At 46.5% G+C, this 12,172-nt stretch overlaps 1 protein-coding gene across 3 annotated transcripts in view; it reads right to left on the minus strand.

Annotated features, from left to right (window-relative positions):
• The window catches only part of Crebrf (CREB3 regulatory factor), a 72,582-nt gene extending 65,495 nt beyond the window's left edge, over positions 1-7,087 (minus strand). For 2 of the 3 annotated variants that reach the window (XM_045152678.1, XM_004665017.2), the window contains exon 1: positions 6,967-7,087. The gene's annotated coding sequence lies outside the window, so the exon portion shown is untranslated. Of the gene's footprint in view, positions 1-5,353; positions 5,406-6,966 lie in introns of those variants that run through there. The other variant, XM_045152677.1, reaches the window with a different exon arrangement.
• Between the last annotated feature and the right edge of the window lie 5,085 nt (positions 7,088-12,172).

Consider the following 12,172-nt stretch of genomic DNA (forward strand, 5'->3'; position numbering starts at 1 on the left):
CACACCTGCGCGTGCACACACCATGCACTACACACATTCTAAAACAAACCCCACAAAACTATTGAATAGCAATTCAAAAACTGTAAAAGTTCATCTGACATGATACAACAGAGCAGACATTATTCTAGAAGTTTTGCTTTTAAGGAAGTCTACAGTGAATTTTTTTTACAAATTTTTTTATTTATTTGAAAGACAGAGAAATGGGCAGAGAGAGAGAGAGATAAAGAGGGAATGGGCATGCCAGGGCCTCTAGCCACTGCAAACAAACTCTAGATGCATGCACCACTTTGTGCATCTGGCTTACATCGGTCCTGGGGAATTAAACCTGGGTCCTTGGGCTTCACAGGCAAGTGCCTTAACCATTAAGCCATCTCTCCAGCCCTGTAGTGAATCTGTTAAATAGACCTATATCTATCCTATTCCTAACTCCTCATTGATCAAGAACTGGTTTTTTTGAAAAATTTTTTGTATTTGATTTATTTGAGGGGGGCAGGTAGAGAGAGAATGGGCACGGTTAACTCCAGACACATGCACCATCTTTGTGCATATGGCTTACATCTCTCAACAGTAGACTTACTACCTTCCATATAAGCCGTTCTTAGTAATGGTTTCTTTACACAGTTCGTTTCTTTACACAGTTCTAAAGTACTAAAAAGTGTGAGGTCACAGAGAGAAGCAGTGAGAATACACAAATAGCAGACTGATGATCAGCTCAGTTTCATCAGAAGATAAATATTGTGTGAAACAAGCAGCTACTAACAGTGATGTCAAGAGAAGCTTTCATCCAGATGTTGGAAGATGATTCTGAGCACTCTGAAATATTAGCAAGTTCAAGTACAAAATCTTAAAAACACATAAACTAAAAATTTCCCCAAATCTCTACAAAATAGAAAAGATTACTAGTTCCTGACATTACAAATGTATCACCTGAGATGACCTGGTCACCAGCTACAGCTGGCAAGCCACATTCTTAGTATCCACAAAGGTTACTACAGTCTCCATCCTAAACTTTTATGCTGCCACTTGAAATTCAGCATATGTCAGCCAAAATTAAGGAGTATTATGTAAAAACAAAGCAAAAACCAGGTATGGTGGTGCAGCCCTGGTATCCAGGCACTTAGGGGACAGAGGGAGGAGGACTGCTGCAAATTCAAGGCCAGCCTGATCTATATAGAGTTCCAAGACAGCCAGAGCTAAACAGGGAGACTCTAAAGCAACAGCAAGTCAAAAAGCAAAGCTTAGCAGTTAAGGTACTAGCCTGCAAAGCTTAAGAACCCAGGTTCAATTCCCCAGAACCCATAAGCCAGACAAGGTAACACATGCATCTGAATTTGCTTGCAGTGCCTGGAGGCCCTGGAGCACCCTTTCTAACTGCCTGCCTCTCCCTGTCTCCCTCCTCCCCCTCAAATAAATACAAATTCTAAAAAGAGCAAAGCTATGGGTAAAAAACTAAGGATTTGACTATATATGACTTTGAAATTATAAAATGTTTCATTTGACACTTAACACTACCTGACACTTTCCACCTGTACTTTTAGAGGCCTTAAAGAATATTGTAGGGTGGACACAATGGTGTACACCTATAATCCCAGCATTTGGGGAGCTAAGGTAGGAAGACTGCTGCAAGTTCAAAGCCAGTCAAGGCTACATAATGAGTCTAAGGCCAGCACAAGATATGTACACAGACATTGTTGTTAAAAAAAAAAAAAATCTTGCCCTAACATTTAAAAGGTAATTCTACAAACACTTCAGACAATGGCATAACCAGTGTAAATTCTAAACTAATAAACATTACATTTGACTCCAAGAACTATAGGCTTTTCCTAGTCACTTGACTTAACTGTTTTTTGTTTGTTTCTTTTTTGAGCTAGGGTCTCACTCTAGCCTAGGCTGACCTGGAATTCACTTCTGTATTCTCAGGATGGCCTTGAACTCACAGTGATCCTCCTACCTCCGCCTCTGAGTGCTGGGATTAAAGGCATGAGCCACCACGCCTTGTTTGACTAACATTTTTAACCACTGGGCAATTTCCTCAGCCCAGACTAATACTTTTTAAAAATATTTATTTTATTTTATTTTTAATTGTTTATTTGAGAGGCAGATAGAGAGTGAATGGGAACACCAGGGCCACCAGCCACCATAAACAAATTCCAGACACATGTGCCACCTTGTAGGGAACTGAACAGGGGGTGGGGGTCCTTTGCAGGCAATCACCTTAAATGCTAAGCGCCATCTCTCTAGCCCCAGACTGACATTTGCATGTGCACTTATACAAAGTTTTGTTAGGAATGATATGCTAAATGTATCTTTAGAGCCTCAGTAAGGATAAATCCTGAATAAACTAAAGTTATTGGCTATCATATTTTAAGAATAAAACTTTCTTTTCAATCAGAATCTACCTCTAATGTAAATGTACTCCCAGTGCTCACAAGGGGAAGGCAGAGAAAAAGCAAGTTTGAAGCCAAGCCAGGTTTGGTGACACATGCTTGCAATCCAGCATGGGAGGTGGAGGCAGGTGGATCAGGCATTCAAGTGCAGCCTGGGCTACATAGTACCTTGTCTCAAAAAACAAGTACTTCTAAAAAAGTACAACTAAGAGCTGGGCGTGGTGGTACACACCTTTAATCCCAGCACTTGGGAGGCAGGGGCAAGAGGATCACCGTGAGTTCAAGGCCACCCGGGCACTACATAGTGAATTTCAAGTCAACCTGGGCTAGAGTGAGACCCTACCTCAGAAAAAAAAAAAAAGTACAACTACTCCAACACTTGCTTTTAACAGGTTTTCAAGAAAACATTCATAGGGAGATCAAGTAAACATCTGAACTATAATGCTATCATACACTCCTGTAGTAAAACTTGTTCAAGGCAAAAAGTATATACAGGACGCAACTGGTCAAGTACTCCCTTAGGTATATGTTGTCTGCTCTGCAATACACTTAGAACTCAATGAAGCTCGGCGTGGTGGCACACACCTTTAATCTCAGCACTTGGGAGGCAGAGGTGGGAGGATTGCTGTTGAGTTCTAGGTCAACCTGGGCTAGAAAGAAACCCTTCCTTGAAAAAACCAGAAACAAAACAAAAATAACCCAGTGAATGTCTTCCAATAGGGGTTGACAAACAATGGCCACACACCAAATGGAGGCACAGCCTATTCTTGTAAATAAAGTTTTACTGGAATGGAGCCCAAATAGATTTTCTTTTGTTTGTTCTTTTGAGGTAGGGTCTCACTCTAGCCCAGGCGAACTTGTAACTCACTTTGTATCCCAGGCTGGCCTCGAATTCACAGTGGTCCTCCTACCTCAGCCTTCTAAGCACTGGAATTAAAGGTGGGACCTACCATATTTGGCTTCTGCATCAATTCTGTATGACTGTCTTCTAATCCATCACCATTCTACAAATGCCAGAGTTAAGTAGTCATATCAGCGATTATAAGGCCTAGAAAGCCTAAATATTTACTATTTGATCCTATCAAAAGAAAAGTTCAACATGTATCAAAATAATCAGACTTAATGGGCAGCATAGCAAGACCCCTCTCAAAAGAAAACAAAATGAGCTGCAGAAATGGCTCAAGCAGTTAAGGCACTTGCCTCCAAAGCCGAAGGATCCAGGTCTGATTCTCCAGACCCCACATAAGCCAGATGTACAAAGTGGCACATGCATCTGGAGTTTGTTTGCAGTGGCTGAAGGACCTGGTACACCAATTCATTTATTCATTCATACCTTCCCCCACCTCACTCATATAAAAAGGCCAGTCTGGGGCTGGAGAGATGGTTTAGCGGTTAAGCGCTTGCCTGTGAAGCCTAAGGACCCTGGTTCGAGGCTCGGTTCCCCAGGTCCCACGTTAGCCAGATGCACAAGGGGGCGCACGCGTCTGGAGTTCGTTTGCAGAGGCTGGAAGCCCTGGCGCGCCCATTCTCTCTCTCTCCCTCTATCTGTCTTTCTCTCTGTGTCTGTCGCTCTCAAATAAATAAATAATTAATTTAAAAAAAAAAAAAAAAAAAAAAAAGGCCAGTCTGTTGGGCATGCCAAAAAAAAAAAAAATCCAAATTAAGCAGAGCTGGTAGCACATGCCTGTAATCCTACCACTTGGCAGTAGAGGGATCAGGAGTTCAAGGCTGAGCTTTTGAGACCTTTTTCTCAATGAAAAAGTAAAAGTATTTTTTACTTATTTGAGAGGACGGGGGGGGGGGGGGGGGGGGGGGGGGGGTAGGGAGGAAGGGAGAGGGGAAGAGAATGAATGGGTTTGCCAGGGCCTCCAGCCACTGCAAATGAACTCCAGATGCATGTGCCACCTTGTCCATCTGGCTTATGTGGGTCCTGGGGAATCGAGTCTTAAACCCAGGTCCTTAGGCTTCACAGGCAAGCGCTTAACCACTAAGCCATCTTTCCAGATCTAAAAGTATTTTAAATTTGTTTTAAACCCCAAAGTTACTTTACCAATCATTTTAAAGAATTTCATCCAAATAAGTTCTGTTGTATATAACTGCCATTTTTAAACTAAGAACATATTAAATAAGCAACAGTAACTGATTTCATCAGCCAAGGCAATAAAGAAAACTGCCTTAAATAAATATTCTAGGTATCAATGAAACAGTTGTTTGGCTTTAACTTAATCTACAATTGATTATAGCATTGTATAAAGGGTTAGGACTCAGAAAGCACCACAATACTAAACGGTAAGAAACAAAACCAACTAATGTTTTATTTACTGTAGAAGTTACCATTAAAAACTAAGATACATATATATGTGTGTGTGTGTGTGTGTGTACACACACACACACACACACATATATATACACACACACATATATACATACACATATATATACATACACACACACACCCCAAATAATCCGGGGTTATATTTTTACATTGAAGTCCTAACAGAGCTGTGACTTAAGCATACCAAACGAATACAAAAATTGATAAATCACTTTTTTCCTAATTGTTAAGTCTTCTCCAAGGAGATATGAATTCTTAAACACACTCAACTCTTTAAGGGCCCTCTCTACATGATATAACTAAAGCATGTTTCTATTTCTAAGTGTCTGGTACCCTTGATAATATAATGTGGCTACAGGTTTTAAACTCATGTTAAGCTTACTTAAGCATTTTCACAGGCTCCATGATGCCCAAAATAATGATACAGTCAAGAAGTGATTTTGTATGTATATACTCATACCCCTGTGGTACATCTCTTAGCTATTCTGGAGTTTAAAGAAAAGTAGAAAAAGGTATTTTCACGTACAATGAAATGACAGCCAGTTTACTACAGATCACAAGATTGACATATTAGTCTTATTCGCTTGTTTTTCAAAAAAGAATTAAGTCAGACCTAGATCCACTTTCTCACCTTCAGGGTATTCGCAAGGCTAAACCTCCAAACCTAAGTTCTCAAGATTCAGTTTTCTCATGAAGTTGGTGTATGTGAGCTTCCAATTTATGTGAGCAAGACGGGTAAATTACTAAGATTAGGACAAGCATGGGGCCTGATCTTTTAGAAGGCTTCCGGATTGGTGCTGGTGCTGGTGCTGGTGGTGGTTTGGGGAGAGAGATGGAAACCCCGCCCAGCCCTCAACTTTCTCGGCTTTTCCAGTCCCGGTTTTCTCTTTGGGAAAAAAAAAAAAAGAGAAGTAAAGCAGAACTTCTCACTGCTTGCCGCTCTATCTGAGGCCTGGCACACAAATTCAAACCGCTAAGTTATCTAAATACCTCTTTAAGGTAGTCTTATGGTTCAAGACCGCTTACAAACAGCAGAAACGGTTTGCTTGGTGGGAATAAAGGAGGGGCAAGTGCAGGGTTGGGCGGCCGGATCTGTCAAGATGCACCGGGCCCAGCGAGGACGAGAATGCAGAGCCTGAGCTCCATCTAAGTCCCAGGAACCACCCCCACCCCCCACCCCAGGAGAGGCTGGACTGCCCTCGGTACTTCCCTGCCTCCTCCGCCCGAGGGAGGAGCGGTAGGTCGGGGTCAGGCTTCCCTGATCTACTTCCTGGTCCGATCTGGACACCCGAAACGCCCCCGGCCCGACTCCCCTTGCCCTTTGCCCTGTCTCCTCCCCTCTCAGTGACCCATCACCGCCGGTCCCCTCCCATCAAACATGGCCGCCCCACCCGGCACAGCCTAACCAACCCGGGGGCCGAGGCACCGCCTCCAGGATGCTCACTGGCCCGACCTCCTCCGTTCGCCTTCACCATTGGACGGCGAACACTGCCACTCAGGCCGCAAAGGCTCCGCCCCCCGGGGCGACTCAAGCTGCTCTGAGAAGACATATAAACAAATCCCGAGAGGGAGGACCCCCCACCTCTCCTCGCCCCCCCCGTCGCCAGTAGGGGGGCGGGAACGGAAAGGGGGAGCGGCTCATCCCGACACCCCGAGCTCGGAGCCACCCCCGTCTACCCTAGCACGCGCCTCCGGGAGGAGGGGGGCTCCATCCAGCCAGGCCCCGGGCCCTTCCTCACACGCCCCCCCTCCCTCCCTCCCTCCCTGTCTCCCGGTCCCTCCCACCCGCTCGCGTCTCTTGACAGGCCGGTGCCGGCAGTCGCGGCGCCCGGCGGAGACGCGGAGCCCGGGGATGGGGGGGGGTGTAGAAGCTGGGGAGAGGTCGGACACCCGGCACTGCCCGCCCCGTGCTTTTATGTAACCGTCCCGGGCTGCCCGCGGGGGAGGGAGGGAGGCAGGCGGGAAAGGAGGGGGCCGCAGCCCCCCGTGGCCCCGAGACCCGGGAGGTCCACGCTCCGCGCGCCCAGGGGACTCCAGCCCGGCTCCCCGCCCCGCGGCAGCCCCGGGAGCCGGGCGCTTCTCAAAACTCTCGCTTAGGCCAACCCGCCCTCCTCCGCCCACCGCCCCAGCGGGTTTGTTTTTTTTTTTGGGGGGGGGGGTGGTAGGGTGCTGACGACCCCCTCTCCCTCCACCCCACCCCCGTGCCCCTGTGCAAGCTGCCGGCGGCGGGGAGCGGTCGTTTACCTGTGCGTGTCTGGCTGCGCGGGTGGACGGCTCAGGGGCAGAACCGGGTTCCGCTGCAGGGGCCGCGGCCCCTCTCCATGCTGCCTGTGGTTTGTTTTGTTTATGTCCTTCCTGACGGGTTCCCGGAAATCGCGTGACTCGCCCCCCTCACGTGGGCCGCGGCGAGGAGGGAGGGAGGGAGCTCCCCCCCCAACACACACACACACACACACCCAATCCCGCCGAGGTGGAGCCAATCGCCGAGGCGTTAGGCCCTTCGGCCAATCAGAAGCTCCCGCCCAGCCGGGGCACCCCTGTCACGTGACGGCAGAGGGGCGGGTTGCCGGGGAAAAACCAGGAAGAAGAGGGCGGAGTGGGGCGGTGGAGAGGGCGCGTTGGGGGGGGGAGGGAACCGGTGCCTCCCTCCGGGCGTGGGCGTGGGCTGGAGCGCCGAGCGAGCGAGCGAGCGAGCACGCAAGCGCGCGTTGGTTAGACCCGGCTTTTATTGACTCTCTAGCGGAGATAAGGTCTGAGGTTTCGCCCCCTGCCCCCCGTTTTACAGTTTAATCGAAACGTGAGGGGCTAAGAGCGTATTAACTAGTCCCGGGGAACTGCATGGACGTTCTGTAGCTGACGTCCCCATTCACAGACTTATTTCATTCACTGGTTCAACTCCTGTTTATTGAGGCATCAGACTGGGTGCACCTTTGAGAGAAGACTCCCAACAACAGGCGTAGACGGTGCTACTAGAAGCACCCAAGCTTTCATGACACCGCGATCGTAAATCTGTCATTGTGCTTCCCAGTGAGACGGTGGATCGTTGTGGCATGTGGTAGAGTCATTCTTCTCCAATAGTTCTCCCTGCAGGCACATGCCACGGGGCCATTTTTCAGAAGGGAAAGGTAAGACTCGGAGGAAACTATTGGCCCAAGAACAGCTGATCAGTGACCTAGAACTGGAACCCAAGTCTGTTATCACAGCCTGTGCTTCCAGAATGCTCCTCCGGTCCCGGCCTTTCGGAGTTCTGGAATTACGGGTGGGCATCGTCCCAGCCGGCCGGATAAGGAAATTTTATTTTAGTAAAAGCTCAGGAAAGGAAGATTAGAAAACAAAAGAAACTTCACCTGATTCCCACGGAATGCCAGTTTTTCCTTAGAAGTGACTGCCCTGGCAAATGTGGCAAACCGATGTGGTGGCCGTGCAGAGCTCTAATTCCAACACTTGGGAGGTGGTGGCAAGAGGATCAGGCGTCCAAGTTCATCCTTGGGCTACAGGTGAATTGTGGCCCGCCTGGGCTAGGAGAGACCCTATCTCCAAACCCCCTTTCCTACCACCGCCACCAAAAAAGGGGGAGGGGAAAAGGAAGGAAGGGACAGAGGGAGGGAGGAGGAGGGGAGAAGGTGGATAGGCTTGGTGGCACATGCCTTTAATCCCAGCACTTGAGAGGCAGAGAGGTAGGAGGATCACCATGCGTTCAAGGCCACCTTGAGACTTCATAGTGAATTCCAGTTCAGCCTGAACTAGAGCGAGACCCTTCTTTGAAAAACCAAAATAAATAAATAAATCATAGAAAAAGAAAGAAAGAAGTGTAGTTCCCCTTCCCTTAGATCTAGACAAATGGTATAGTGTTAATGTCAAAATCACAGACTTGAGGGGGATGTGGTAGCACATTCCTGCGATCCCAGCACTGGGGAGGCTGGGGTAGTCAATGTGCGTCAACTACATAGTGAGACTTCCCGACTTAAAAACAAATTTAAAAAATCATGGATTTTGAACTACAAAAAGACCTCCCTAGAGCATACTACTGAAGAAGGCGGGACTAGCAGTGTCATTCATCCTCTGCCCTCTGTAGCTGGCATGAAGCCAGTCACTCCCACACTGTGTTGGCTGAGTATCAACCTGGATTGGAATCCGTGTTCCACCACTTGTGAGCCAGCACTAATTATTTAAGCTCCATGAGGCTCAATTTCCACCTTTGTAAATATGGGGCTGGTGTGGAAATTGAGTAAAATAATTCATAGAATTCAGCACTGATTAGTTAGTGTCATCTAGTGGGCACACAATGAACCCAAAGGCATCATTTAGAAGACCAATTGTAGGCTAAATAGCAGGTAAGGATAAATGGACTTTGACAATTTAACAGCCACCAAAAAAGTCCTTTTTTAAAAAATTATTTATTTATTTGCGGGGGGGGGGGCAGAGAGAGAATGGGCACACCAGGGCCTTTAGCCACCACAAACTAACTCCAGACACATGTGCCACCTTGTGCATCTGGCTTACGTGAGTCCTGGGGAATCTAACCTGGATCCTTAGGTTTCACATACATGCATCTTAACGGCTAAGCCATCTCTCCAGTCCCAAAAGTTTTTTTTTGTTGTTTAATGAGAGATTTAAAAAAAAATAGACATCTGTTCAATAAATAAATAAGTGGGCTAGAGAGATGGCTTAGCTGTTAAGGCACTTGCCTGTAAAGCCAAAGGACTTAGGTTCAATTCCCCAGTATCCATATAAGCCAGACGCATAAAGTGGCATATGGTCTGGAGTTCATTTGCAGCAGCTGGAGGCCCTGGCACACCCATTCTCACTCTTGCTACCTTCCCCGCTCTCTCTCTCTTAAATAAATAAAAACATTTAAATAAATAAATAAATAAATTATATATATATATATATATATTTAAGCCAGGCATGGTGACACATGCCTTTAATCCCAGCACTCAGGAGGTTCACTCGGGAAGCTGAGGCAGGAGGATCACTGTGAGTTTGAGGCTACCCTGAGACTTTCCTGGTCAGCCTGGGATAGAGTGAGACCCTACCTCAAAAAAACCACACACACACACATACACACAAATTTGAGATAAAAAGTATGGGGGCTGGAGGGATGGCGTTAGCCTGTAAAGCTAAAGGATCCAGGTTAGATTCCCCAGAATCCTCATAAGCCAGACACACAAGGTGGCACATGCTTCTGGAGTTAGTTTACAGCGGCCAAAGGCCCTGGCTCACTCATTCTCTCTCTATGTGCCTCTCTCTCTCTGCCTTTCTCAAATATAAATTTTAAAAAAAGGTATAAAAAAGAAAGCGTATGGGCACACCATGGCCTCTAGCCCCTACAAAGGAACTCCAGACACATGAGTCACTTTGTGCATCTATCTGGCTTTCTGTGGAATCGAACTTGGGCTGGCAGGTTTTGCAGGCAAGCACCTTTAACTGATGAGCCATCTCCCCACCCCTTGTTCATGGTTTGAAAAAGGATCTTGCTAGTAGCCCTGGCTGCCATGGGACTCACTATGTAGAGCAAGCTGCCCTTGAACTTGCAGGGACCCTCCTGCCTTTGCCTCACAAATGCAAGGATTTGCAGGTATGCATCACCATGCCAGGCTAAACTAATTCTTTTGTGTACAGAGTCAATGGGTAGGTGTATATAGATACACTAAGAAGAAAGTAAAACAGCTAAGCTTTCCCCAATTTCCCTCGGAATGACAAGTGCACAGTAGGGCCTCAATACCCAGTGAGGCAATGGGTATATACTGGGTGGGAATTGGGTTATAATTAATTCCTTTAAAAATCTGACACATACCACATTCTAACTTTCCCCACCAACTGCAGTTTAACATCAAAACCCCAGGGGCTGGAGAGATGGCTCCATAGTTAAAGGTACTTGCATGCAAAGTCTGACGGCCTCAGTTCAATCCCCCAGTACCCATGTAAAGCCAGAGGCACAAAATAGCACATATGTTTGGAATTCATTTGCCACAGCAGGAGGCCCTGGTGCACCCATTCTCCCTCCTCTCTCAAATAAATAAATGGGGTTTTTGTGGTTTTTTTTGTTGTTTTTTGTTTTTTCGAGGTAGGGTCTTGCTCTAGCCCAGGCTGACCTGGAATTCACTATGTAGTCTCAGGATGGTCTGAAACTCTAGGCACTCCTCCTACCTTTGCCTCTTAAGTTCTGGGATTAAGGGCATGTACCACCATGCTCAGTTCGTTTTTTTTTTTTTTTTAATTGACCCCCCCCCCCCGCCTTGCCGCCGGGCAGCACACGCCTTCAACCTCAGCACTCAGGAGGCAGAGGTAGGAGGATCACCATGAGTTGGAGGCCACCTTGAGACTACATAGTGAATTCCAGGTCAGCCTGCACCAGAGTGAGACCCTACCTTGAAAAACAAAAACAAAAAACAACAAAACAAAAAACCCCTAAAACTCCAATAGAAAAATCTGAGAAGTTTGGAAGCGGTCCCTGAACTTGTTTACATGAAATTCATGTTTTACATCTTTTGTAGCTACAGCGCTGCATATCCTCTCATAATGCCCTATTTGGAAGCACTCCAGCAGATGGGGAGCACTTCCATTGATCTCTGATCCACTGATCCCTGGGCACTGGCATATTCACCTCTACTGGCCAACACCCAGGTTGACATTCTAGCACAAGGTTCAGCCAATGATGACATTTGCTAGTCAAAACCACTGGGATTCCTGCATTTGCATCTTCCATTATCTTGGAAGGGACAGAGAGGTTGGCTAGCCCAGACCTTCCATCAGTGTTTATCAATGACTCTGTCCTGCTCTGAAGTGAATGGCATCACTGGCTTTCATGTGGTTTGTGTTTCTCTGCTGGATTTTATGCAGCTGGGTTCAGCCAAAAACTTGGCAAGAGGATGGGACTCCAGAGTAGACTGCCTGGAGGTTTCGGAGGTTATTCTTACAACCACAAAAGCATAACCAACTTCCATTGCCACTTCCCAAAGTGTTTAAGATTGCTCCTGTAGAATTTCCTTAGTGAGTAAGCCTGACTCAGAGAAACACAATTTCACACACACATGAGACCATGGGAGAAATTATGCAAAATATGTAGGACTCCACTGAATTCTTCAAAATATTTATTTTTGAGTATCTTTTTTTTTTTTTTTACAAAATTCAAAAAGTACAAAAAAAACTGGACATAGCATCTCACATCTATAACCCCGAGTCAGTTTGAGGTACACAGTGAGATTCTCAAAAAAACAAAAGTAAGGGCTGGGAGATGGCTCAGCCATTAAAGATGCTTGCTTACAAAACCTGCCAGCACAATTTCAGTTTTCTAGCACCCACATAATGCCACATGCATGAAGTGGTACAAGCATCTGGCATTCATTTAAAGCAACATGAAACTGAGGTGCATGTACGAGAATGAATGTCCATGCATGTGTGCACACGTGCAAATAAAATTTCAAAAAAAGATCTGTGTTTCCTTATT

Source organism: Jaculus jaculus, chromosome 6 (genome assembly GCF_020740685.1).
Source record: "Jaculus jaculus isolate mJacJac1 chromosome 6, mJacJac1.mat.Y.cur, whole genome shotgun sequence".
In the NCBI taxonomy this organism is placed as follows: Eukaryota; Metazoa; Chordata; class Mammalia; order Rodentia; family Dipodidae; genus Jaculus; species Jaculus jaculus.